We start from the raw sequence: 26,165 nt of genomic DNA, 5'->3' as shown, positions 1-26,165 counted from the left end.
ATAATAAATAATAATGAAAAATCCGTAGAAAAACAATAGGGTTCCCTGCCCTTTGGGCTTGGAACCCTAACTAGAACTGCAAGCAGTTATCAACGGGTTCCAAGCCCCCAGCGCCAGTCGCCTACCCGGCCCCGCCCTCCACTTCGCCAGTCCTCACGCGGTCCCGCCCCAAAAACACGTTCTCCCGCCGGCGTTCGTCAGCTCACTTCAACCGGCGCAATGAAAGTAACACTCAGGATACGTCATTAAACCTGCAAAGCCTATACACATATCTTTCAGAGGCATGGCTGACTCCTCAATCGTGATTACAATGGAATTCCACTGTTTCCTTATTAAAGAACGTGAAGATTTAATGAGTGAGGTTATCAAACAATGATCTATACATCAACAGAATATTACCAATAACATAAACACTTGATAATGTCTTTAGATTTAAAAGATTTTCAACAAAAACTATGAGTTTCATTTTGTGACTTACTGAACAAATGTTTTAAAAAATCATGAAAAATACATAAATCATCCTAAAATTACCAAAATATTCTCACATGGCAGTGTTAACATGCGGAATAATATGATGTTGTTTTTAAATCAGTAGACTCAAAGCTTTTTTGAAGAAAAATTGGGAAATATAACTATAAAGGTCACAACAAAAATAAAAATATTCATAAAAAAATAGTGCTACTTTCTAAAATTAGGAGAAAAATCTCAGATCACCATAGGTACATGTGGGATGTTATAAATGGCTTATATTTACTGTATACCTAAAAAGCTTTCTAACAAAAATTAATTACGTTGTTGTCCAAATATACAGAAAAACTGGTAAAAAGTTAAAAATTCATTAAAAATATACGCTTTTGTACAGAAATCTCAAAATATTCCCAGGTTGCCTCTGTGATGTGAGAATTCTTCTTATATTTTTGTTGGGGTCATAAATGTAAAACTGTACTTACAATAAAATAATACTTGCATTAGTGGCTGTAGACAAAAATATGTCCTATAATTAAACACTAGGGGGAGCTCAAATCAAGACGACATTTTTTTGTTTCATAACCCACCTAAGAGTGAACTTTGTGGCAAATTACAAGAAGATTGTGAGAACAGAATTTGCGCTACAATTGCTAGCCTAAAAACGTATTTTCGTAAATATAAAGCGCAAACCTCTTTGTGGAGCTGCGGCTTTCGTGACATAAGCTCTAGCCTATTCATTTAACACAATCTGGAAATCTTAGCCTCTTACATGCAAATAGTGATTTTTAGGAAATTTTTCAAATTTTAAATTTTAAATGATCATAAACCACGCCCACTTTGATCAATCATTACCATATTGATAATGTAGTCTTAAGACTTTATAGTGATGACAGCCACTAAGTTTCGTGCCAATCCATTTAGCCGGTTCAGCAGTATAATTTCTTCCCAGTTATAGTGCCCCCTATTGTTTAATCAAGTTGAAAACCAGGACATACACTTGAATTGACCTTAGGTATGACTGTTATGAACAGCTTTGAAAAATGTCAAAATCTCTTGAAGTTACGCTAAAAAAACTTTTTCATTCCCAAAAAATTATTTAAAAAAATCATATTTAAAAAAATAAGCAAATTATCGAAAATCCCTTCACATCTTTTGGTCAGCCGCTCCTCCTCTCTTGTCAGGGAAAGTTTTGATGTGATTGAGTTTGACGGCCGGGAGGAGTTAACGAAAGTACGTTGGACTTACTATGCAAATTTCTACTAATTTGCATAAGTTTAAAACATTTTTTAAATTACTCATCTAAATTTGACTGACTCAAAGAACACATTGGAATAGATCATTTGTTTTTTTACAAAAGAAATGGGGAGAAACATGCCAAAAATATTTTTGGGGTACCAGAGCGCCACCTATTGGACAAAATTCAAAAAAATTTCTGTGATTGTAGATGTCACGATGACTGATATGAATTGTAATTTTCTGTATAGAATATGTATTTTTCATGAGTAAAAGGGCGAAAATTTTTAAAGCCTATAAGCCACGCCCACTTTTTAATCATTTTCAAAATATAGCTTAAGGGTCCGACGATTAACATATGTGCCAAGTTCTGTGGAAATCCATCAAGCCGTTTAGCTGAAACAAACTTTTTGACTCTTTAGCGCCCCCTATTGGTGAATCCAAACAAAATGGGGTAGATAGGACTTACCGCTCATACTTTGTAAGGTTCTAGAGTCTCATCAATTTATTTTGAGAAATGGTGAAGATATCATCAATTAACACATGTGCTAGCTAGCGCACTGATTTTGACATGGTGTCATTAGCCCAATTTTCAATATTTCTGCATTTTTCTTCATCACAACAACTTAGCCTAGTCCATAGATCACATGTACGAAGTTTGAAGTTGATTCGACGAAAAATGTCGAATAGGTGATTAAAACTAAGTTTTGCATTTTTTGCGATCTAGCAAAAAATCTAGTTAGGCGGAAATGGGCGTGGCCAATACAAAAAAGATGGAGAATCAATCAAGGATCATGTGCATATAAAGTTTTTGACTGTAGGACCTACGGTTTGGGAGCTAGTAGCTGAAACGTGTTGACCTCTGCAATAGCGCCACCTAGGTGACCCGGGGTCCAAATTTTCGAATCTGAGTAGCGGTCAGGATTTTCTATCAGCCTGCCATGTCAGATTTTTCCTTGCAATTTCAGGCTCTTGCGCCCATACAGACACAGCGGAGAAGAATAATAATAACTAGAACTGCAAGCAGTTATCAACGGGTTCCAAGCCCCCAGCGCCAGTCGCCTACCCGGCCCCGCCCTCCACTTCGCCAGTCCTCACGCGGTCCCGCCCCAAAAACACGTTCTCCCGCCGGCGTTCGTCAGCTCACTTCAACCGGCGCAATGAAAGTAACACTCAGGATACGTCATTAAACCTGCAAAGCCTATACACATATCTTTCAGAGGCATGGCTGACTCCTCAATCGTGATTACAATGGAATTCCACTGTTTCCTTATTAAAGAACGTGAAGATTTAATGAGTGAGGTTATCAAACAATGATCTATACATCAACAGAATATTACCAATAACATAAACACTTGATAATGTCTTTAGATTTAAAAGATTTTCAACAAAAACTATGAGTTTCATTTTGTGACTTACTGAACAAATGTTTTAAAAAATCATGAAAAATACATAAATCATCCTAAAATTACCAAAATATTCTCACATGGCAGTGTTAACATGCGGAATAATATGATGTTGTTTTTAAATCAGTAGACTCAAAGCTTTTTTGAAGAAAAATTGGGAAATATAACTATAAAGGTCACAACAAAAATAAAAATATTCATAAAAAAATAGTGCTACTTTCTAAAATTAGGAGAAAAATCTCAGATCACCATAGGTACATGTGGGATGTTATAAATGGCTTATATTTACTGTATACCTAAAAAGCTTTCTAACAAAAATTAATTACGTTGTTGTCCAAATATACAGAAAAACTGGTAAAAAGTTAAAAATTCATTAAAAATATACGCTTTTGTACAGAAATCTCAAAATATTCCCAGGTTGCCTCTGTGATGTGAGAATTCTTCTTATATTTTTGTTGGGGTCATAAATGTAAAACTGTACTTACAATAAAATAATACTTGCATTAGTGGCTGTAGACAAAAATATGTCCTATAATTAAACACTAGGGGGAGCTCAAATCAAGACGACATTTTTTTTTGTTTCATAACCCACCTAAGAGTGAACTTTGTGGCAAATTACAAGAAGATTGTGAGAACAGAATTTGCGCTACAATTGCTAGCCTAAAAACGTATTTTCGTAAATATAAAGCGCAAACCTCTTTGTGGAGCTGCGGCTTTCGTGACATAAGCTCTAGCCTATTCATTTAACACAATCTGGAAATCTTAGCCTCTTACATGCAAATAGTGATTTTTAGGAAATTTTTCAAATTTGAAATTTTAAATGATCATAAACCACGCCCACTTTGATCAATCATTACCATATTGATAATGTAGTCTTAAGACTTTATAGTGATGACAGCCACTAAGTTTCGTGCCGATCCATTTAGCCGGTTCAGCAGTATAATTTCTTCCCAGTTATAGCGCCCCCTATTGTTTAATCAAGTTGAAAACCAGGACATACACTTGAATTGACCTTAGGTATGACTGTTATGAACAGCTTTGAAAAATGTCAAAATCTCTTGAAGTTACGCTAAAAAAACTTTTTCATTCCCAAAAAATTATTGAAAAAAATCATATTTAAAAAAATAAGCAAATTATCGAAAATCCCTTCACATCTTTTGGTCAGCCGCTCCTCCTCTCTTGTCAGGGAAAGTTTTGATGTGATTGAGTTTGACGGCCGGGAGGAGTTAACGAAAGTACGTTGGACTTACTATGCAAATTTCTACTAATTTGCATAAGTTTAAAACATTTTTTAAATTAATCATCTAAATTTGACTGACTCAAAGAACACATTGGAATAGATCATTTGTTTTTTTACAAAAGAAATGGGGAGAAACATGCCAAAAATATTTTTGGGGTACCAGAGCGCCACCTATTGGACAAAATTCAAAAAATTTTCTGTGATTGTAGATGTCACGATGACTGATATGAGTTGTAATTTTCTGTATAGAATATGTATTTTTCATGAGTAAAAGGGCGAAAATTTTTAAAGCCTATAAGCCACGCCCACTTTTTAATCATTTTCAAAATATAGCTTAAGGGTCCGACGATTAACATATGTGCCAAGTTCTGTGGAAATCCATCAAGCCGTTTAGCTGAAACAAACTTTTTGACTCTTTAGCGCCCCCTATTGGTGAATCCAAACAAAATGGGGTAGATAGGACTTACCGCTCATACTTTGTAAGGTTCTAGAGTCTCATCAATTTATTTTGAGAAATGGTGAAGATATCATCAATTAACACATGTGCTAGCTAGCGCACTGATTTTGACATGGTGTCATTAGCCCAATTTTCAATATTTCTGCATTTTTCTTCATCACAACAACTTAGCCTAGTCCATAGATCACATGTACGAAGTTTGAAGTTGATTCGACGAAAAATGTCGAATAGGTGATTAAAACTAAGTTTTGCATTTTTTGCGATCTAGCAAAAAATCTAGTTAGGCGGAAATGGGCGTGGCCAATACAAAAAAGATGGAGAATCAATCAAGGATCATGTGCATATAAAGTTTTTGACTGTAGGACCTACGGTTTGGGAGCTAGTAGCTGAAACGTGTTGACCTCTGCAATAGCGCCACCTAGGTGACCCGGGGTCCAAATTTTCGAATCTGAGTAGCGGTCAGGATTTTCTATCAGACTGCCATGTCAGATTTTTCCTTGCAATTTCAGGCTCTTGCGCCCATACAGACACAGCGGAGAAGAATAATAATAATAAATAATAAATAATAAATAATGAAAAATCCGTAGAAAAACAATAGGGTTCCCTGCCCTTTGGGCTTGGAACCCTAACTAGAACTGCAAGCAGTTATCAACGGGTTCCAAGCCCCCAGCGCCAGTCGCCTACCCGGCCCCGCCCTCCACTTCGCCAGTCCTCACGCGGTCCCGCCCCAAAAACACGTTCTCCCGCCGGCGTTCGTCAGCTCACTTCAACCGGCGCAATGAAAGTAACACTCAGGATACGTCATTAAACCTGCAAAGCCTATACACATATCTTTCAGAGGCATGGCTGACTCCTCAATCGTGATTACAATGGAATTCCACTGTTTCCTTATTAAAGAACGTGAAGATTTAATGAGTGAGGTTATCAAACAATGATCTATACATCAACAGAATATTACCAATAACATAAACACTTGATAATGTCTTTAGATTTAAAAGATTTTCAACAAAAACTATGAGTTTCATTTTGTGACTTACTGAACAAATGTTTTAAAAAATCATGAAAAATACATAAACCATCCTAAAATTACCAAAATATTCTCACATGGCAGTGTTAACATGCGGAATAATATGATGTTGTTTTTAAATCAGTAGACTCAAAGCTTTTTTGAAGAAAAATTGGGAAATATAACTATAAAGGTCACAACAAAAATAAAAATATTCATAAAAAAATAGTGCTACTTTCTAAAATTAGGAGAAAAATCTCAGATCACCATAGGTACATGTGGGATGTTATAAATGGCTTATATTTACTGTATACCTAAAAAGCTTTCTAACAAAAATTAATTACGTTGTTGTCCAAATATACAGAAAAAGTGGTAAAAAGTTAAAAATTCATTAAAAATATACGCTTTTGTACAGAAATCTCAAAATATTCCCAGGTTGCCTCTGTGATGTGAGAATTCTTCTTATATTTTTGTTGGGGTCATAAATGTAAAACTGTACTTACAATAAAATAATACTTGCATTAGTGGCTGTAGACAAAAATATGTCCTATAATTAAACACTAGGGGGAGCTCAAATCAAGACGACATTTTTTTTTGTTTCATAACCCACCTAAGAGTGAACTTTGTGGCAAATTACAAGAAGATTGTGAGAACAGAATTTGCGCTACAATTGCTAGCCTAAAAACGTATTTTCGTAAATATAAAGCGCAAACCTCTTTGTGGAGCTGCGGCTTTCGTGACATAAGCTCTAGCCTATTCATTTAACACAATCTGGAAATCTTAGCCTCTTACATGCAAATAGTGATTTTTAGGAAATTTTTCAAATTTGAAATTTTAAATGATCATAAACCACGCCCACTTTGATCAATCATTACCATATTGATAATGTAGTCTTAAGACTTTATAGTGATGACAGCCACTAAGTTTCGTGCCGATCCATTTAGCCGGTTCAGCAGTATAATTTCTTCCCAGTTATAGCGCCCCCTATTGTTTAATCAAGTTGAAAACCAGGACATACACTTGAATTGACCTTAGGTATGACTGTTATGAACAGCTTTGAAAAATGTCAAAATCTCTTGAAGTTACGCTAAAAAAACTTTTTCATTCCCAAAAAATTATTTAAAAAAATCATATTTAAAAAAATAAGCAAATTATCGAAAATCCCTTCACATCTTTTGGTCAGCCGCTCCTCCTCTCTTGTCAGGGAAAGTTTTGATGTGATTGAGTTTGACGGCCGGGAGGAGTTAACGAAAGTACGTTGGACTTACTATGCAAATTTCTACTAATTTGCATAAGTTTAAAACATTTTTTAAATTACTCATCTAAATTTGACTGACTCAAAGAACACATTGGAATAGATCATTTGTTTTTTTACAAAAGAAATGGGGAGAAACATGCCAAAAATATTTTTGGGGTACCAGAGCGCCACCTATTGGACAAAATTCAAAAAATTTTCTGTGATTGTAGATGTCACGATGACTGATATGAATTGTAATTTTCTGTATAGAATATGTATTTTTCATGAGTAAAAGGGCGAAAATTTTTAAAGCCTATAAGCCACGCCCACTTTTTAATCATTTTCAAAATATAGCTTAAGGGTCCGACGATTAACATATGTGCCAAGTTCTGTGGAAATCCATCAAGCCGTTTAGCTGAAACAAACTTTTTGACTCTTTAGCGCCCCCTATTGGTGAATCCAAACAAAATGGGGTAGATAGGACTTACCGCTCATACTTTGTAAGGTTCTAGAGTCTCATCAATTTATTTTGAGAAATGGTGAAGATATCATCAATTAACACATGTGCTAGCTAGCGCACTGATTTTGACATGGTGTCATTAGCCCAATTTTCAATATTTCTGCATTTTTCTTCATCACAACAACTTAGCCTAGTCCATAGATCACATGTACGAAGTTTGAAGTTGATTCGACGAAAAATGTCGAATAGGTGATTAAAACTAAGTTTTGCATTTTTTGCGATCTAGCAAAAAATCTAGTTAGACGGAAATGGGCGTGGCCAATACAAAAAAGATGGAGAATCAATCAAGGATCATGTGCATATAAAGTTTTTGACTGTAGGACCTACGGTTTGGGAGCTAGTAGCTGAAACGTGTTGACCTCTGCAATAGCGCCACCTAGGTGACCCGGGGTCCAAATTTTCGAATCTGAGTAGCGGTCAGGATTTTCTATCAGACTGCCATGTCAGATTTTTCCTTGCAATTTCAGGCTCTTGCGCCCATACAGACACAGCGGAGAAGAATAATAATAATAAATAATAAATAATAAATAATGAAAAATCCGTAGAAAAACAATAGGGTTCCCTGCCCTTTGGGCTTGGAACCCTAACTAGAACTGCAAGCAGTTATCAACGGGTTCCAAGCCCCCAGCGCCAGTCGCCCACCCGCCCCGCCCTCAACTTCGCCAGTCCTCACGCGGTCCCGCCCCAAAAACACGTTCTCCCGCCGGCGTCCCGTCAGCTCACTTCAACCGGCGCAATGAAAGTAACACTCAGGATACGTCATTAAACCTGATGGGCCTATACACATATCTTTCAGAGGCATGGCTGACTTCTCAACCGTGATTACAATGGAATTCCACTGTTTCCTTATTAAAGAACGTGAAGATTTAATGAGTGAGATTATCAAACAATGATATATACATCAACAGAATATTACAAATAACATAAATACTTGATAATGTCTTTAGATTTAAAAGATTTTCAACAAAAACTACGAGTTTTATTTTGTGACTTACTGACCAAATGTTTTAAAAAATCATGAAAAATACATAAATCATCCTAAAATTACCAAAATATTCTCACATGGCAGTGTTAACATGCGGAATAATATGATGTTGTTTTTAAATAAGTAGACTCAAAGCTTTTTTGAAGAAAAATTGGGAAATATAACTATAAAGGTCACAACAAAAATTCAAATATTCATAAAAAAATAGTGCTACTTTCTAAAATTAGGAGAAAAATCTCAGATCACCATAGGTACATGTGGAATGTTGTAAATGGCTTATATTTACTGTATACCTAAAAAAAACTTTCTAACAAAAATTAATTACGTTGTTGTCCAACTATACAGAAAAACTGGTAAAAAGTTAAAAATTCATTAAAAATCTATGCTTTTGTACAGAAATCTCAAAATATTCCCAGGTTGCCTCTGTGATGTGAGAATTCTTCTTATATTTTTGTTGGGGTCATAAATGTAAAACTGTACTTACAATAAAATAATATTTGCATTAGTGGCTGTAGACAAAAATATGTCCTACAATTAAACACAAGGGGGAGCTCAAATCAATACGACATTTTTTTTCTTTCATAAACCACCTAAGAGTGAACTTTGTGGCAAATTACAAGAAGATTGTGAGAACAGAATTTGCGCTACAATTGCTAGCCTAAAAATGTATTTTCGTAAATATAAAGCGCAAACCTCTTCATGGAGCTGCGGCTTTCGTGACATAAGCTCTAGCCAATCCAGTTAACACAATCTGGAAATCTTAGCCTCTTACATGCAAATTGTGATTTTTAGGAAATTTTTCAAATTTGAAATTTTAAATGATCATAAACCACGCCCACTTTGATCAATCATTACCATATTGATAATGTAGTCTTAAGACTCTATAGTGATGACAACCACTAAGTTTCGTGCAAATCCATTTAGCTGGTTCAGCAATATAATTTCTTCCCAGTTATAGCGCCCCCTATTGTTTAATCAAGGTGAAAATCAGGACATACACTTGAATTGACCTTAGGTATGATTGTTATGAACAGCTTTGAAAAATGTCAAAGTCTTTTGAAGTTACGCTAAAAAAACTTTTTCATTCCCAAAAAATTATTTTAAAAAATCATATAAAAAAAAATAAGCAAATTATCCAAAATCCCTTCACATCTTTTGGTCAGCCGCTCGTCCTCTCTTGTCAGGGAAAGTTGTGATGTGATTGAGTTTGACGGCCGGGAGGAGTTAACGAAAGTACGTTGGACTTACTATGCAAATTTCTACTAATTTGCATGAGTTTAAAACATTTTTTAAAATACTCATCTAAATTTGACTTACTCAATGAACACACTGGATGAGATCATTTGTTTTTTTACGAAAGAAATGGGGAGAACCATGCCAAAAATATTTTTGGGGTACCACAGCGCCACCTATTGGACAAAATTCAAAAAAATTTCTGTGATTGTAGATGTCACTATGACTGATATGAATTGTAATTTTCTGTATAGAATATGTATTTTTCATGAGTAAAAGGGCGTAAATTTTTAAAGCCTATAAGCCACGCCCACTTTTTAATCATTTTCAAAATATAGCTTAAGGGTCCGATGATTAACATATATGCCAAGTTCTGTGGAAATCCATCAAGCCGTTTAGCTGAAACAAACTTTTTGACTCTTTAGCGCCCCCTATTGGTGAATCCAAACAAAATGGGGTAGGTAGGGCTTACCGCTCATACTTCATAAGGGTCTAGAGTCTCATCAATTTATCTTGAGAAATGGTCAAGATATCAATTACCACATGTGCTAGCTAGCGCACTGATTTTGACATGGTGTCATTAGCGCAATTTTCAATATTTCTGCATTTTTCTTCACCACAACAACTTACCTTAGTCCATAGATCACATGTACGAAGTTTGAAGTTGATTCGACGAAAAATGACGAATAGGTGATTAAAAGTAAGTTTTGCGTTTTTTGCGATCTAGCAAAAAATCTAGTTAGGCGGAAATGGGCGTGGCCAATACAAACTACGTGCAGAATTATCCAAGGATCATGTACATATAAAGTTTTTGACTGTAGGACCTATGGTTTGGGAGCTAGTAGCTGAAACGTGTTGACCTCCGCAATAGCGCCACCTAGGTGACGCGGGGTCCAAATTTTCGAATCTGAGTAGCGGTCAGGATTTTCTACCAGACTGCCATGTCAGATTTTCCCTGGCAATTTCAGGCTCTTGCGCCCATATAGTTTTAGCGGAGAAGAATAATGAATAATAAATAATGAAAAATCCGTAGAAAAACAATAGGGTTCCCTGCCCTTTGGGCTTGGAACCCTAACTAGAACTGCAAGCAGTTATCAACGGGTTCCAAGCCACCAGCGCCAGTCGCCCACCCGGCCCCGCCCTCAACTTCGCCAGTCCTCACGCGGTCCCGCCCCAAAAACACGTTCTCCCGCCGGCGTCCCGTCAGCTCACTTCAACCGGCGCAATGAAAGTAACACTCAGGATACGTCATAAAACCTGCAAAGCCTACACACATATCTTTCAGAGGCATGGCTGACTTCTCAATCGTGATTACAATGGAATTCCACTGTTTCCTTATTAAAGAACGTGAAGACTTAATGAGTGAGATTATCAAACAATGATCTTTACATCAACAGAATATTACCAATCACATAAATACTTGATAATGTCTTTAGATTTAAAAGATTGTCAACAAAAACTATGAGTTTCATTTTGTGACTTACTGACCAAATGTTTTAAAAAATCATGAAAAATACATAAATCATCATAAAATTACCAAAATATTCTCACATGGCAGTGTTAACATGCGGAATAATATGATGTTGTTTTTAAATCAGTAGACTAAAAGATTTTTTGAAGAAAAATTGGGAAATATAACTATAAAGGTCACAACAAAAATTAAAATATTCATAAAAAAATAGTGCTACTTTCTAAAATTAGGAGAAAAATCTCAGATCACCACAGGTACATGTGGAATGTTATAAATGTTTTTTATTTACTTTGTACCTAAGAAAAACTTTCTAACAAAAAATAGTTACTTTGTTGTCCAACTATACAGAAAAACTGGCAAAAAGTTAAAAATTAATTAAAAATCTATGCTTTTGTACAGAAATCTCAAAATATTCCCAGGTTGCCTCTGTGATGTGTCTATTGTGCTCATATTTTTGTAAGGATCATAATTGTTAAACTTTTCTTACAATAAAATAATATTTGCATTAGTGGCTGTAGACAAAAATATGTCCTATAAGTAAACACAAGGGGGAGCTCAAATCCAGACGACATTTTTTTTGTTTCATAAACCACCTAAGAGTGAACTTTGTGCCAAATTACAAGATGATTGTGAGAACAGAATTTGCGCTACAATTTCTAGCCTAAAAATCTATTTTCATAAATATAAAGCGCAAACCTCTATGTGGAGCTGCGGCTTTCGTGGCATAAGCTCTAGCCTATCCAGTTAACACAATCTGGAAATCTTAGCCTCTTACATGCAAATAATGATTTTTAGGAAATTTTTCAAATTTGACATTTTAAATGATCATAAACCACGCCCACTTTGATCAATCATTACCATATTGATAATGTAGTCTTAAGACTCTATAGTGATGACAACCACTAAGTTTCGTGCAGATCCATTTAGCCGGTTCAGCAGTATAATTTCGTCCCAGTTATATCGCCCCCTATTGTTTAATCAAGTTGAAAACCAGGACATACACTTGAATTGACCTTAGGTATGACTGTTATGAACAGCTTTGAAAAATGTCAAAATCTTTTGAAGTTACGCTAAAAAAACTTTTTCATTCCCAAAAAATTATTTTAAAAAATCATATTAAAAAAATTAAGCAAATTATCCAAAATCCCTTCACAACTTTTGGTCAGCCGCTCCTCCTCTCTTGTCAGGGAAAGTTGTGATGTGATTGAGTTTGACGGCCGGGAGGAGTTAACGAAAGTACGTTGGACTTACTATGCAAATTTCTACTAATTTGCAAACGTTTAAAACATTTTTTAAAATACTCATCTAAATTTGACTGACTCAATGAACATACTGGATGAGATCATTTGTTTTTTTTTAAAAGAAATGGGGAGAAACATGCCAAAAATATTTTTGGGGTACCACAGCACCACCTATTGGACAAAATTCAAAAAATTTTCTGTGATTGTAGATGTCACTATGACTGATATGAAATGTAATTTTCTGTGTAGAATATGTATTTTTCATGAGTAAATGGGCGAAAACGTTTAAAGCCTATTTATAGCCTATAAGCCACGCCCACTTTTTAATCATTTTCAAAATATAGCTTAAGGGTCCGATGATTAACATATGTGCCAAGTTCTGTGGAAATCCATCAAGCCGTTTAGCTGAAACAAACTTTTTGACTCTTTAGCGCCCCCTATTGGTGAATTCAAACAATTAGGGGTAGATAGGGCTTACCGCTCATACTTCATAAGGGTCTAGAGTCTCAACAATTTATCTTGAGAAATGGTGAAGATATCATCAATTACCACTTGTGCTAGCTACCACACTGATTTTGACATGGTGTCATTAGCCCAATTTTCAATATTTCTGCATTTTTCTTCATCACAACAACTTACCTTAGTCCATAGATCACATGTACGAAGTTTGAAGTTGATTCGACGAAAAATGACGAATAGGTGATTAAAAGTAAGTTTTGTGTTTTTTGCGATCTAGCAAAAAATCTAGTTAGGCGGAAATGGGCGTGGCCAATATAAAAAAGATGGAGAATAATCCAAGGATCATGGACATATAAAGTTTTTGACTGTAGGACCTACGGTTTGGGAGCTAGTAGCTGAAACGTGTTGACCTCCGCAATAGCGCCACCTAGGTGATGCGGGGTCCAAATTTTTGAATCTGAGTAGCGGTCAGGATTTTCTATCAGACTGCCATGTCAGATTTTCCCTGGCAATTTCAGGCTCTTGCGCCCATACACTTTTAGCGGAGAAGAATAATAAATAATAATGAAAAATCCGTAGAAAATCAATAGGGTTCCCTGCCCTTTGGGCTTGGAACCCTAACTAGAACTGCAAGCAGTTATCAACGGGTTCCAAGCCCCCAGCGCCAGTCGCCTACCCGGCCCCGCCCTCCACTTCGCCAGTCCTCACGCGGTCCCGCCCCAAAAACACGTTCTCCCGCCGGCGTTCGTCAGCTCACTTCAACCGGCGCAATGAAAGTAACACTCAGGATACGTCATTAAACCTGCAAAGCCTATACACATATCTTTCAGAGGCATGGCTGACTCCTCAATCGTGATTACAATGGAATTCCACTGTTTCCTTATTAAAGAACGTGAAGATTTAATGAGTGAGGTTATCAAACAATGATCTATACATCAACAGAATATTACCAATAACATAAACACTTGATAATGTCTTTAGATTTAAAAGATTTTCAACAAAAACTATGAGTTTCATTTTGTGACTTACTGAACAAATGTTTTAAAAAATCATGAAAAATACATAAATCATCCTAAAATTACCAAAATATTCTCACATGGCAGTGTTAACATGCGGAATAATATGATGTTGTTTTTAAATCAGTAGACTCAAAGCTTTTTTGAAGAAAAATTGGGAAATATAACTATAAAGGTCACAACAAAAATAAAAATATTCATAAAAAAATAGTGCTACTTTCTAAAATTAGGAGAAAAATCTCAGATCACCATAGGTACATGTGGGATGTTATAAATGGCTTATATTTACTGTATACCTAAAAAGCTTTCTAACAAAAATTAATTACGTTGTTGTCCAAATATACAGAAAAACTGGTAAAAAGTTAAAAATTCATTAAAAATATACACTTTTGTACAGAAATCTCAAAATATTCCCAGGTTGCCTCTGTGATGTGAGAATTCTTCTTATATTTTTGTTGGGGTCATAAATGTAAAACTGTACTTACAATAAAATAATACTTGCATTAGTGGCTGTAGACAAAAATATGTCCTATAATTAAACACTAGGGGGAGCTCAAATCAAGACGACATTTCTTTTTGTTTCATAACCCACCTAAGAGTGAACTTTGTGGCAAATTACAAGAAGATTGTGAGAACAGAATTTGCGCTACAATTGCTAGCCTAAAAACGTATTTTCGTAAATATAAAGCGCAAACCTCTTTGTGGAGCTGCGGCTTTCGTGACATAAGCTCTAGCCTATTCATTTAACACAATCTGGAAATCTTAGCCTCTTACATGCAAATAGTGATTTTTAGGAAATTTTTCAAATTTGAAATTTTAAATGATCATAAACCACGCCCACTTTGATCAATCATTACCATATTGATAATGTAGTCTTAAGACTTTATAGTGATGACAGCCACTAAGTTTCGTGCCGATCCATTTAGCCGGTTCAGCAGTATAATTTCTTCCCAGTTATAGCGCCCCCTATTGTTTAATCAAGTTGAAAACCAGGACATACACTTGAATTGACCTTAGGTATGACTGTTATGAACAGCTTTGAAAAATGTCAAAATCTCTTGAAGTTACGCTAAAAAAACTTTTTCATTCCCAAAAAATTATTTAAAAAAATCATATTTAAAAAAATAAGCAAATTATCGAAAATCCCTTCACATCTTTTGGTCAGCCGCTCCTCCTCTCTTGTCAGGGAAAGTTTTGATGTGATTGAGTTTGACGGCCGGGAGGAGTTAACGAAAGTACGTTGGACTTACTATGCAAATTTCTACTAATTTGCATAAGTTTAAAACATTTTTTAAATTACTCATCTAAATTTGACTGACTCAAAGAACACATTGGAATAGATCATTTGTTTTTTTACAAAAGAAATGGGGAGAAACATGCCAAAAATATTTTTGGGGTACCAGAGCGCCACCTATTGGACAAAATTCAAAAAATTTTCTGTGATTGTAGATGTCACGATGACTGATATGAATTGTAATTTTCTGTATAGAATATGTATTTTTCATGAGTAAAAGGGCGAAAATTTTTAAAGCCTATAAGCCACGCCCACTTTTTAATCATTTTCAAAATATAGCTTAAGGGTCCGACGATTAACATATGTGCCAAGTTCTGTGGAAATCCATCAAGCCGTTTAGCTGAAACAAACTTTTTGACTCTTTAGCGCCCCCTATTGGTGAATCCAAACAAAATGGGGTAGATAGGACTTACCGCTCATACTTTGTAAGGTTCTAGAGTCTCATCAATTTATTTTGAGAAATGGTGAAGATATCATCAATTAACACATGTGCTAGCTAGCGCACTGATTTTGACATGGTGTCATTAGCCCAATTTTCAATATTTCTGCATTTTTCTTCATCACAACAACTTAGCCTAGTCCATAGATCACATGTACGAAGTTTGAAGTTGATTCGACGAAAAATGTCGAATAGGTGATTAAAACTAAGTTTTGCATTTTTTGCGATCTAGCAAAAAATCTAGTTAGGCGGAAATGGGCGTGGCCAATACAAAAAAGATGGAGAATCAATCAAGGATCATGTGCATATAAAGTTTTTGACTGTAGGACCTACGGTTTGGGAGCTAGTAGCTGAAACGTGTTGACCTCTGCAATAGCGCCACCTAGGTGACCCGGGGTCCAAATTTTCGAATCTGAGTAGCGGTCAGGATTTTCTATCAGACTGCCATGTCAGATTTTTCCTTGCAATTTCAGGCTCTTGCGCCCATACAGACACAGCGGAGAAGAATAATAATAACTAGAACTGCAAGCAGTTATCAACGGGTTCCAAGCCCCCAGCGCCAGTCGCCCACCCGCCCCGCCCTCAACTTCGCCAGTCCTCACGCGGTCCCGCCCCAAAAACACGTTCTCCCGCCGGCGTCCCGTCAGCTCACTTCAACCGGCGCAATGAAAGTAACACTCAGGATACGTCATTAAACCTGCAAAGCCTATACACATATCTTTCAGAGGCATGGCTGACTTCTCAATCATGATTACAATGGAATTCCACTGTTTCCTTATTAAAGAACGTGAAGATTTAATGAGTGAGATTGTCAAACAATCATCTATACATCAACAGAATATTACAAATAACATAAAGACTTGATAATGTCTTTAGATTTAATAGATTTTCAACAAAAACAATGAGTTTCATTTTGTGACTTACTGATCAATTGTTTTAAAAAATCATGAAAAATACATAAATCATCATAAAATTACCAAAATATTCTCACATGGCAGTGTTAACATGCGGAATAATATGATGTTGTTTTTAAATCAGTTGAATCAAAGCTTTTTTGAAGAAAAATTAGGAAATATAACTATAAAGGTCACAACAAAAATTTAAATATTCATAAAAAAATAGTGCTACTTTCTATAATTAGGAGAAAAATCTCAGATCACCATAGGTACGTGTGGAATGTTGTAAATGGCTTATATTTACTGTATACCTAAAAAGTTTTCTAACAAAAATTAATTACGTTGTTGTCCAACTATACAGAAAAACTGGTAAAAAGTTAAAAATTAATTAAAAATCTATGCTTTTGTACAGAAATCTCAAAATATTCCCAGGTTGCCTCTGTGACGTGAGAATTCTTCTTATATTTTTGTTGGGGTCATAAATGTAAAACTGTACTTACAATAAAATAATATTTGCATTAGTGTCTGTAGACAAAAATATGTCCTAAAATTAAACACAAGGGGGAGCTCATATCAAGACGACATTTTTTTTGTTTCATAAACCACCTAAGAGTGAACTTTGTAGCAAATTACAAGAAGGTTGTGAGAACAGAATTTGCGCTACAATTGCTAGCCTAAAAATGTATTTTCATAAATATAAAGCGTAAACCTCAACATGGAGCTGCGGCTTTCGTGACATAAGCTCTAGCCTATCCAGCTAACACAATCTGGAAATCTTAGCCTCTTACATGCAAATAATGATTTTTAGGAAATTTTTCAAATTTGAAATTTTAAATGATCATAAGCCACGCCCACTTTGATAAATCATTACCATATTGATAATGTAATCTTAAGACTCTATAGTGATGACAACCACTAAGTTTCGTGCAGATCCATTTAGCCAGTTCAGCAGTATAATTTCTTCCCAGTTATAGCGCCCCCTATTGTTTAATCAAGTTGAAAACCAGGACATACACTTGAATTGACCTTAGGTATGACTGTTATGAACAGCTTTGAAAAATGTCAAAATCTTTTGAAGTTACTCTAAAAAAACTTTTTCATTCTCCAAAATTAAAAAAAAAAATCATATTAAAAAAAATAAGCAAATTATCCAAAATCCCTTCACATCTTTTGGTCAGCCGCTCCTCCTCTCTTGTCAGGGAAAGATGTGATGTGATTGAGTTTGACGGCCGGGAGGAGTTAACGAAAGTACGTTGGACTTACTATGCAAATTTCTACTAATTTGCATAAGTTTAAAACATTTTTTAAAATACTCATCTAAATTTGACTGACTCAATGAACATACTGGATGAGATCATTTGTTTTTTTACGAAAGTAATGGGGAGAAACATGCCAAAAATATTTTTGGGGTACCACAGCGCCACCTATTGGACAAAATTCAAAAAATTTTCTGTGATTGTAGATGTCATTATGACTGATATGAATTGTAATTTTCTGTATAGAATATGTATTTTTCAGGAGTAAATGGGCGAAAACGTTTAAAGCCTATTTATAGCCTATAAGCCACGCCCACTTTTTAATCATTTTCAAAATATAGCTTAAGGGTCCGATGATTAACATATGTGCCAAGTTCTGTGGAAATCCATCAAGCCGTTTAGCTGAAACAAACTTTTTGACTCTTTAGCGCCCCCTATTGGTGAATCCACACAAAATCGGGTAGATAGGGCTTACCGCTCATACTTCATAAGGGTGTAGAGTCTCATCAATTTATCTTGAGAAATGGTGAAGATATCATCAATTACCACATGTGCTAGCTAGCACACTGATTTTGACATGGTGTCATTAGCCCAATTTTCAATATTTCTGCCTTTTTCTTCATCACCACAACTTATCTTAGTCTATAGATCATATGTACGAAGTTTGAAGTTGATTCGACGAAAAATGACGAATAGGTGATTAAAAGTAAGTTTTGAGTTTTTTGCGATCTAGCAAAAAATCTAGTTAGGCGGAAATGGGCGTGGCCAATACAAAAAAGATGGAGAATCACCCAAGGATCATGTACATATAAAGTTTATGACTGTAGGACCTACGGTTTGGGAGCTAGTAGCTGAAACGTGTTGACCTCCGCAATAGCGCCACCTAGGTGACGCGGGGTCCAAATTTTCGAATCTGAGTAGCGGTCAGGATTTTGTATCAGACTGCCATGTCAGATTTTTCCTGGCAATTTCTGGCTCCTGCCCCCATACAAACGTAGCGGAGAAGAATAATAAATAATAATGAAAAATCCGTAGAAAAACAATAGGGTTCCCTGCCCTTTGGGCTTGGAACCCTAATAAATAATAAATAATAAATAATGAAAAATCCGTAGAAAAACAATAGGGTTCCCTGCCCTTTGGGCTTGGAACCCTAACTAGAACTGCAAGCAGTTATCAACGGGTTCCAAGCCCCCAGCGCCAGTCGCCCACCCGCCCCGCCCTCAACTTCGCCAGTCCTCACGCGGTCCAGCCCCAAAAACACGTTCTCCCGCCGGCGTCCCGTCAGCTCACTTCAACCGGCGCAATGAAACGAACACTCAGGATACGTCATTAAACCGGCAAAGCCTATACACATATCTTTCAGAGGCATGGCTGACTTCTCAATCGTGGTTACAATGGAATTCCACTGTTTCCTTATTAAAGAACGTGAAGATTTAATGAGTGAGATTATCAAACAATGATCTATACATCAACGGAATATTACAAATAACATAAATCCTTGATAATGTCTTTAGATTTAAAAGATTTTCAACAAAAACTATGAGTTTCATTTTGTGACTTACTGACCAAATGTTTTAAAAAATCATGAAAAATACACAAATCATCCTAAAATTACCAAAATATTCTCACATGGCAGTGTTAACATGCGGAATACTATGATGTTGTTTTTAAATCAGTAGACTCAAAGCTTTTTTGAAGAAAAAATTGGGAATTATAACTATAAGGGTCACAACAAAAATTAAAATATTCATAAAAAAATAGTGCTACTTTCTAAAATTAGGAGAAAAATCTCAGATCACCATAGGTACATGTGGAATGTTGTAAATGGCTTATATTTACTGTATACCTAAAAAGCTTTCTAAAACAAATATTAATTACGTTGTTGTCCAACTATACAGAAAAACTGGTAAAAAGTTAAAAATTCATTAAAAATCTATGCTTTTGTATAGAAATCTCAAAATATTCCCAGGTTGCTTCTGTGATGTGAGAATTCTTCTCATATTTTTGATGGGGTCATAAATGTAAAACTGTACTTACAATAAAATAATATTTGATTTTGTGGCTGTAGACAAAAATATGTCCTATAATTGAACACTAGGGGGAGCTCAAATCAAGACGACATTTTTTTTGTTTCATAAACCACCTAAGAGTGAACTTTGTGGTAAATTACAAGAAGATTGTGAGAACAGAATTTGTGCCACACTTGCTAGCGTAAAAATGTATTTTTGTAAATATAAAGCGCAAACCTCTTTGTGGAGCTGCGGCTATCGTGACATAAGCTCTAGCCTATCCAGTAAACACAATCTGGAAATCTTAGCCTCTTACATGCAAATAGTGATTTTTAGGAAATTTTTCAAATTTGAAATTTTAAATGATCGTAAACCACGCCCACTTTGATCAATCATTACCATATTGATAATGTAGTCTTAAGACTCTATAGTGATGACAACCACTAAGTTTCGTGCAGATCCATTTAGCCAGTTCAGCAGTATAATTTCTTCCCAGTTATAGCGCCCCCTATTGTTTAATCAAGTTGAAAACCAGGACATACACTTGAATTGACCTTAGGTATGAGTGTTATGAACAGCTTTGAAAAATGTCAAAATCTTTTGAAGTTACGCTAAAAAAACTTTTTCATTCCCAAAAAATTATTTTAAAAAATCATATTAAAAAAAATAAGCAAATTATCCAAAATCCCTTCACAACTTTTGGTCAGCCGCTCCTCTTCTCTTGTCAGGGAAAGTTGTGATGTGATTGAGTTTGACGGCCGGGAGGAGTTAACGAAAGTACGTTTGACTTACTATGCAAATTTCTACTAATTAGCATAAGTATAAAACATTTTTTAAAATACTCATCTAAATTTGACTGACTCAATGAACATACTGGATGAGCCCATTTGTTTTTTTACTAAAACATTGAGGAGAAACATGCCAAAACCTTTTTTTGGGTACAACAGCGCCACCTATTGGACAAAATTCAAATTTATATCTGTGATTATAGATGTCACTATGACTGAAATGATTTATAACTTTCTGTATAGAATATGTATTTTTCATGAGTAAAAGGGCGAAAATTTTTAAAGCCTATAAGCCACGCCCACTTTTTAATCATTTTCAAAATATAGCTTAAGGGTCCGATGATTAACATATGTGCCAAGTTCTGTGGAAATCCATCAAGCCGTTTAGCTGAAACAAACTTTTTGACTCTTTAGCGCCCCCTATTGGTGAATCCAAACAAAATGGGGTAGATAGGGCTTACCGCTCATACTTCATAAGGGTCTAGAGTCTCATCAATTTTTCTTGAGAAATGGTCAAGATATCATCAATTACCTCATGTGCTAGCTAGCGCACAGATTTTGACATGGTGTCATTAGCCCAATTTTCAATATTTCTGCATTTTTCTTCATCACAACAACTTACCTTAGTCCATAGATCACATGTACGAAGTTTGAAGTTGATTCGACGAAAAATGACGAATAGGTGATTAAAAGTAAGTTTTGCGTTTTTTGCGATCTAGCAAAAAATCTAGTTAGGCGGAAATGGGCGTGGCCAATACAAAAAAGATGGAGAATCATCCAAAGATCATGGACATATAAAGTTTTTGACTATAGGACCTACGGTTTGGGAGCTAGTAACTAAAACGTATTGACCTCCGCAATAGCGCCACCTAGGTGACGCGGGGTCCAAATTTTCGAATCTGAGTAGCGGTCAGGATTTTCTATCAGACTGCCATGTCAGATTTTCCCTGGCAATTTCAGGCTCTTGCGCCCATACAGACACAGCGGAGAAGAATAATAATAACTAGAACTGCAAGCAGTTATCAACGGGTTCCAAGCCCCCAGCGCCAGTCGCCCACCCGCCCCGCCCTCAACTTCGCCAGTCCTCACGCGGTCCCGCCCCAAAAACACGTTCTCCCGCCGGCGTCCCGTCAGCTCACTTCAACCGGCGCAATGAAAGTAACACTCAGGATACGTCATTAAACCTGCAAAGCCTATACACATATCTTTCAGAGGCATGGCTGACTTCTCAATCGTGATTACAATGGAATTCCACTGTTTCCCTATTAAAGAACGTGAAGATTTAATGAGTGAGATTATCAAACAATCATCTATACATCAACAGAATATTACAAATAACATAAAGACTTGATAATGTCTTTAGATTTAATAGATTTTCAACAAAAACAATGAGTTTCATTTTGTGACTTACTGATCAATTGTTTTAAAAAATCATGAAAAATACATAAATCATCATAAAATTACCAAAATATTCTCACATGGCAGTGTTAACATGCGGAATAATGTGATGTTGTTTTTAAATCAGTTGACTCAAAGCTTTTTTGAAGAAAAATTAGGAAATATAACTATAAAGGTCACAACAAAATTTTAAATATTCATAAAAAAATAGTGCTACTTTCTATAATTAGGAGAAAAATCTCAGATCACCATAGGTACGTGTGGAATGTTGTAAATGGCTTATATTTACTGTATACCTAAAAAGTTTTCTAACAAAAATTAATTACGTTGTTGTCCAACTATACAGAAAAACTGGTAAAAAGTTAAAAATTAATTAAAAATCTATGCTTTTGTACAGAAATCTCAAAATATTCCCAGGTTGCCTCTGTGACGTGAGAATTCTTCTTATATTTTTGTTGGGGTCATAAATGTAAAACTGTACTTACAATAAAATAATATTTGCATTAGTGTCTGTAGACAAAAATATGTCCTAAAATTAAACACAAGGGGGAGCTCATATCAAGACGACATTTTTTTTGTTTCATAAACCACCTAAGAGTGAACTTTGTAGCAAATTACAAGAAGGTTGTGAGAACAGAATTTGCGCTACAATTGCTAGCCTAAAAAATGTATTTTCATAAATATAAAGCGTAAACCTCAACATGGAGCTGCGGCTTTCGTGACATAAGCTCTAGCCTATCCAGCTAACACAATCTGGAAATCTTAGCCTCTTACATGCAAATAATGATTTTTAGGAAATTTTTCAAATTTGAAATTTTAAATGATCATAAGCCACGCCCACTTTGATAAATCATTACCATATTGATAATGTAATCTTAAGACTCTATAGTGATGACAACCACTAAGTTTCGTGCAGATCCATTTAGCCAGTTCAGCAGTATAATTTCTTCCCAGTTATAGCGCCCCCTATTGTTTAATCAAGGTGAAAACCAGGACATACACTTGAATTGACCTTAGGTATGACTGTTATGAACAGCTTTGAAAAATGTCAAAATCTTTTGAAGTTACTCTAAAAAAACTTTTTCATTCTCCAAAATTAAAAAAAAAAAATCATATTAAAAAAAATAAGCAAATTATCCAAAATCCCTTCACATCTTTTGGTCAGCCGCTCCTCCTCTCTTGTCAGGGAAAGATGTGATGTGATTGAGTTTGACGGCCGGGAGGAGTTAACGAAAGTACGTTGGACTTACTATGCAAATTTCTACTAATTTGCATAAGTTTAAAACATTTTTTAAAATACTCATCTAAATTTGACTGACTCAATGAACATACTGGATGAGATCATTTGTTTTTTTACGAAAGTAATGGGGAGAAACATGCCAAAAATATTTTTGGGGTACCACAGCGCCACCTATTGGACAAAATTCAAAAAATTTTCTGTGATTGTAGATGTCATTATGACTGATATGAATTGTAATTTTCTGTATAGAATATGTATTTTTCAGGAGTAAATGGGCGAAAACGTTTAAAGCCTATTTATAGCCTATAAGCCACGCCCACTTTTTAATCATTTTCAAAATATAGCTTAAGGGTCCGATGATTAACATATGTGCCAAGTTCTGTGGAAATCCATCAAGCCGTTTAGCTGAAACAAACTTTTTGACTCTTTAGCGCCCCCTATTGGTGAATCCACACAAAATCGGGTAGATAGGGCTTACCGCTCATACTTCATAAGGGTGTAGAGTCTCATCAATTTATCTTGAGAAATGGTGAAGATATCATCAATTACCACATGTGCTAGCTAGCACACTGATTTTGACATGGTGTCATTAGCCCAATTTTCAATATTTCTGCCTTTTTCTTCATCACCACAACTTATCTTAGTCCATAGATCATATGTACGAAGTTTGAAGTTGATTCGACGAAAAATGACGAATAGGTGATTAAAAGTAAGTTTTGAGTTTTTTGCGATCTAGCAAAAAATCTAGTTAGGCGGAAATGGGCGTGGCCAATACAAAAAAGATGGAGAATCACCCAAGGATCATGTACATATAAAGTTTATGACTGTAGGACCTACGGTTTGGGAGCTAGTAGCTGAAACGTGTTGACCTCCGCAATAGCGCCACCTAGGTGACGCGGGGTCCAAATTTTCGAATCTGAGTAGCGGTCAGGATTTTGTATCAGACTGCCATGTCAGATTTTTCCTGGCAATTTCTGGCTCCTGCCCCCATACAAACGTAGCGGAGAAGAATAATAAATAATAATGAAAAATCCGTAGAAAAACAATAGGGTTCCCTGCCCTTTGGGCTTGGAACCCTAACTAGAACTGCAAGCAGTTATCAACGGGTTCCAAGCCCCCAGCGCCAGTCGCCCACCCGGCCCCGCCCTCAACTTCGCCAGTCCTCACGCGGTCCCGCCCCAAAAACACGTTCTCCCGCCGGCGTCCCGTCAGCTCACTTCAACCGGCGCAACGAAACTAACACTCAGGATACGTCATTAAACCGGCAAAGCCTATACACATATCTTTCAGAGGCATGGCTGACTTCTCAATCGTGATTACAATGGAATTCCACTGTTTCCTTGTTAAAGAACGTGAAGATATAATGAGTGAGATTATCAAACAATGATCTATGCATAAACAGAATATTACCAATAACATAAATACTTGATAATGTCTTTAGATTTAATAGATTTTCAACAAAAACTATGAGTTTCATTTTGTGACTTACTGACCAAATGTTTTAAAAAATCATGAAAAATACATAAATCATCATAAAATTACCAAAATATGTTCACATGGCAGTGTTAACATGCGGAATAATATGATGTTGTTTTTAAATCAGTAGACTCAAAGCTTTTTTGAAGAAAAATTGGGAAATATAACTATAAAGGTCACAACAAAAATTAAAATATTCATAAAAAAATAGTGCTACTTTCTAAAATTAGGAGAAAAATCTCAGATCACCATAGGTACATGTGGAATGTTGTAAATGGCTTATATTTACTGTATACCTAAAAATCTTTCTAACAAAAATTAATTACGTTGTTGTCCAACTATACAGAAAAACTGGTAAAAAGTTAAAAATTCATTAAAAATCTATGCTTTTGTACAGAAATCTCAAAATATTCCCAGGTTGCCTCTGTGATGTGAGAATTGTTCTTATATTTTTGTAGGGGTCATAAATGTAAAACTTTACTTACAATAAAATAATATTTGCATTAGTGGCTGTAAACAAAAATATGTCCTATAATTAAACACAAGGGGGAGCTCAAATCAAGACGACATTTTTTTTTCTTTCATAAACCACCTAAGAGTGAACGTTGTACCAAATTACAAGAAGATTGTGAGAAGAGAATTTGCGCTACAATTGCTAGCCTAAAAATGTATTTTCATAAATATAAAGCGCAAACCTCTTCGTGGAGCTGCGGCTTTCGTGTCATAAGCTCTAGCCTATCCAGTTAACACAATCTGGAAATCTTAGCCTCTTACATGCAAATAATGATTTTTAGGAAATTTTTCAAATTTGAAATTTTAAATGATCATAAACCACGCCCACATTGATCAATCATTACCATATTGATAATGTAGTCTTAAGACTCTACAATGATGACAACCACTAAGTTTCGTGCAGATCCATTTAACCAGGTCAGCAGTATAATGTATTGCTATTTATAGCGCCCCCTATTGTTTAATCAAGGTGAAAATCAAGACATACACTTGAATTGACCTTAGGTTTGACTGTTATGAACAGCTTTGAAAAATGTCCAAATATTTTGAAGTTATGCTAAAAAAACTTTTTCATTCCCCAAAAAATATTTAAAAAATTCATATTTAAAAAAGTAAGAAAATTATCCAAAATCCCTTCAGATCGTTTGGTCAGCCGCTCCTCCTCTCTTGTCAGGAAAAGTTGTGATGTGATTGGGTTTGACGGCCGGGAGGAGTTAACGAAAGTACGTTTGACTTACTATGCAAATTTCTACTAATTAGCATAAGTTTAAAACATTTTTTAAAATACTCATCTTAATTTGACTGAGTCAATGAACATACTGGATGAGACCATTTGCTTGTTTACTAAAATATTGAGGAGAAAAATGCCAAAAACAATTTTGGGG

The sequence above is a fragment of the Nothobranchius furzeri genome, chromosome 6 (assembly GCF_043380555.1).
Source record: "Nothobranchius furzeri strain GRZ-AD chromosome 6, NfurGRZ-RIMD1, whole genome shotgun sequence".
NCBI classification, from domain to species: domain Eukaryota; kingdom Metazoa; phylum Chordata; class Actinopteri; order Cyprinodontiformes; family Nothobranchiidae; genus Nothobranchius; species Nothobranchius furzeri.
The sequence above is the reverse complement of the archived record's forward strand: the minus strand, read 5'-3'. Positions refer to the sequence as shown.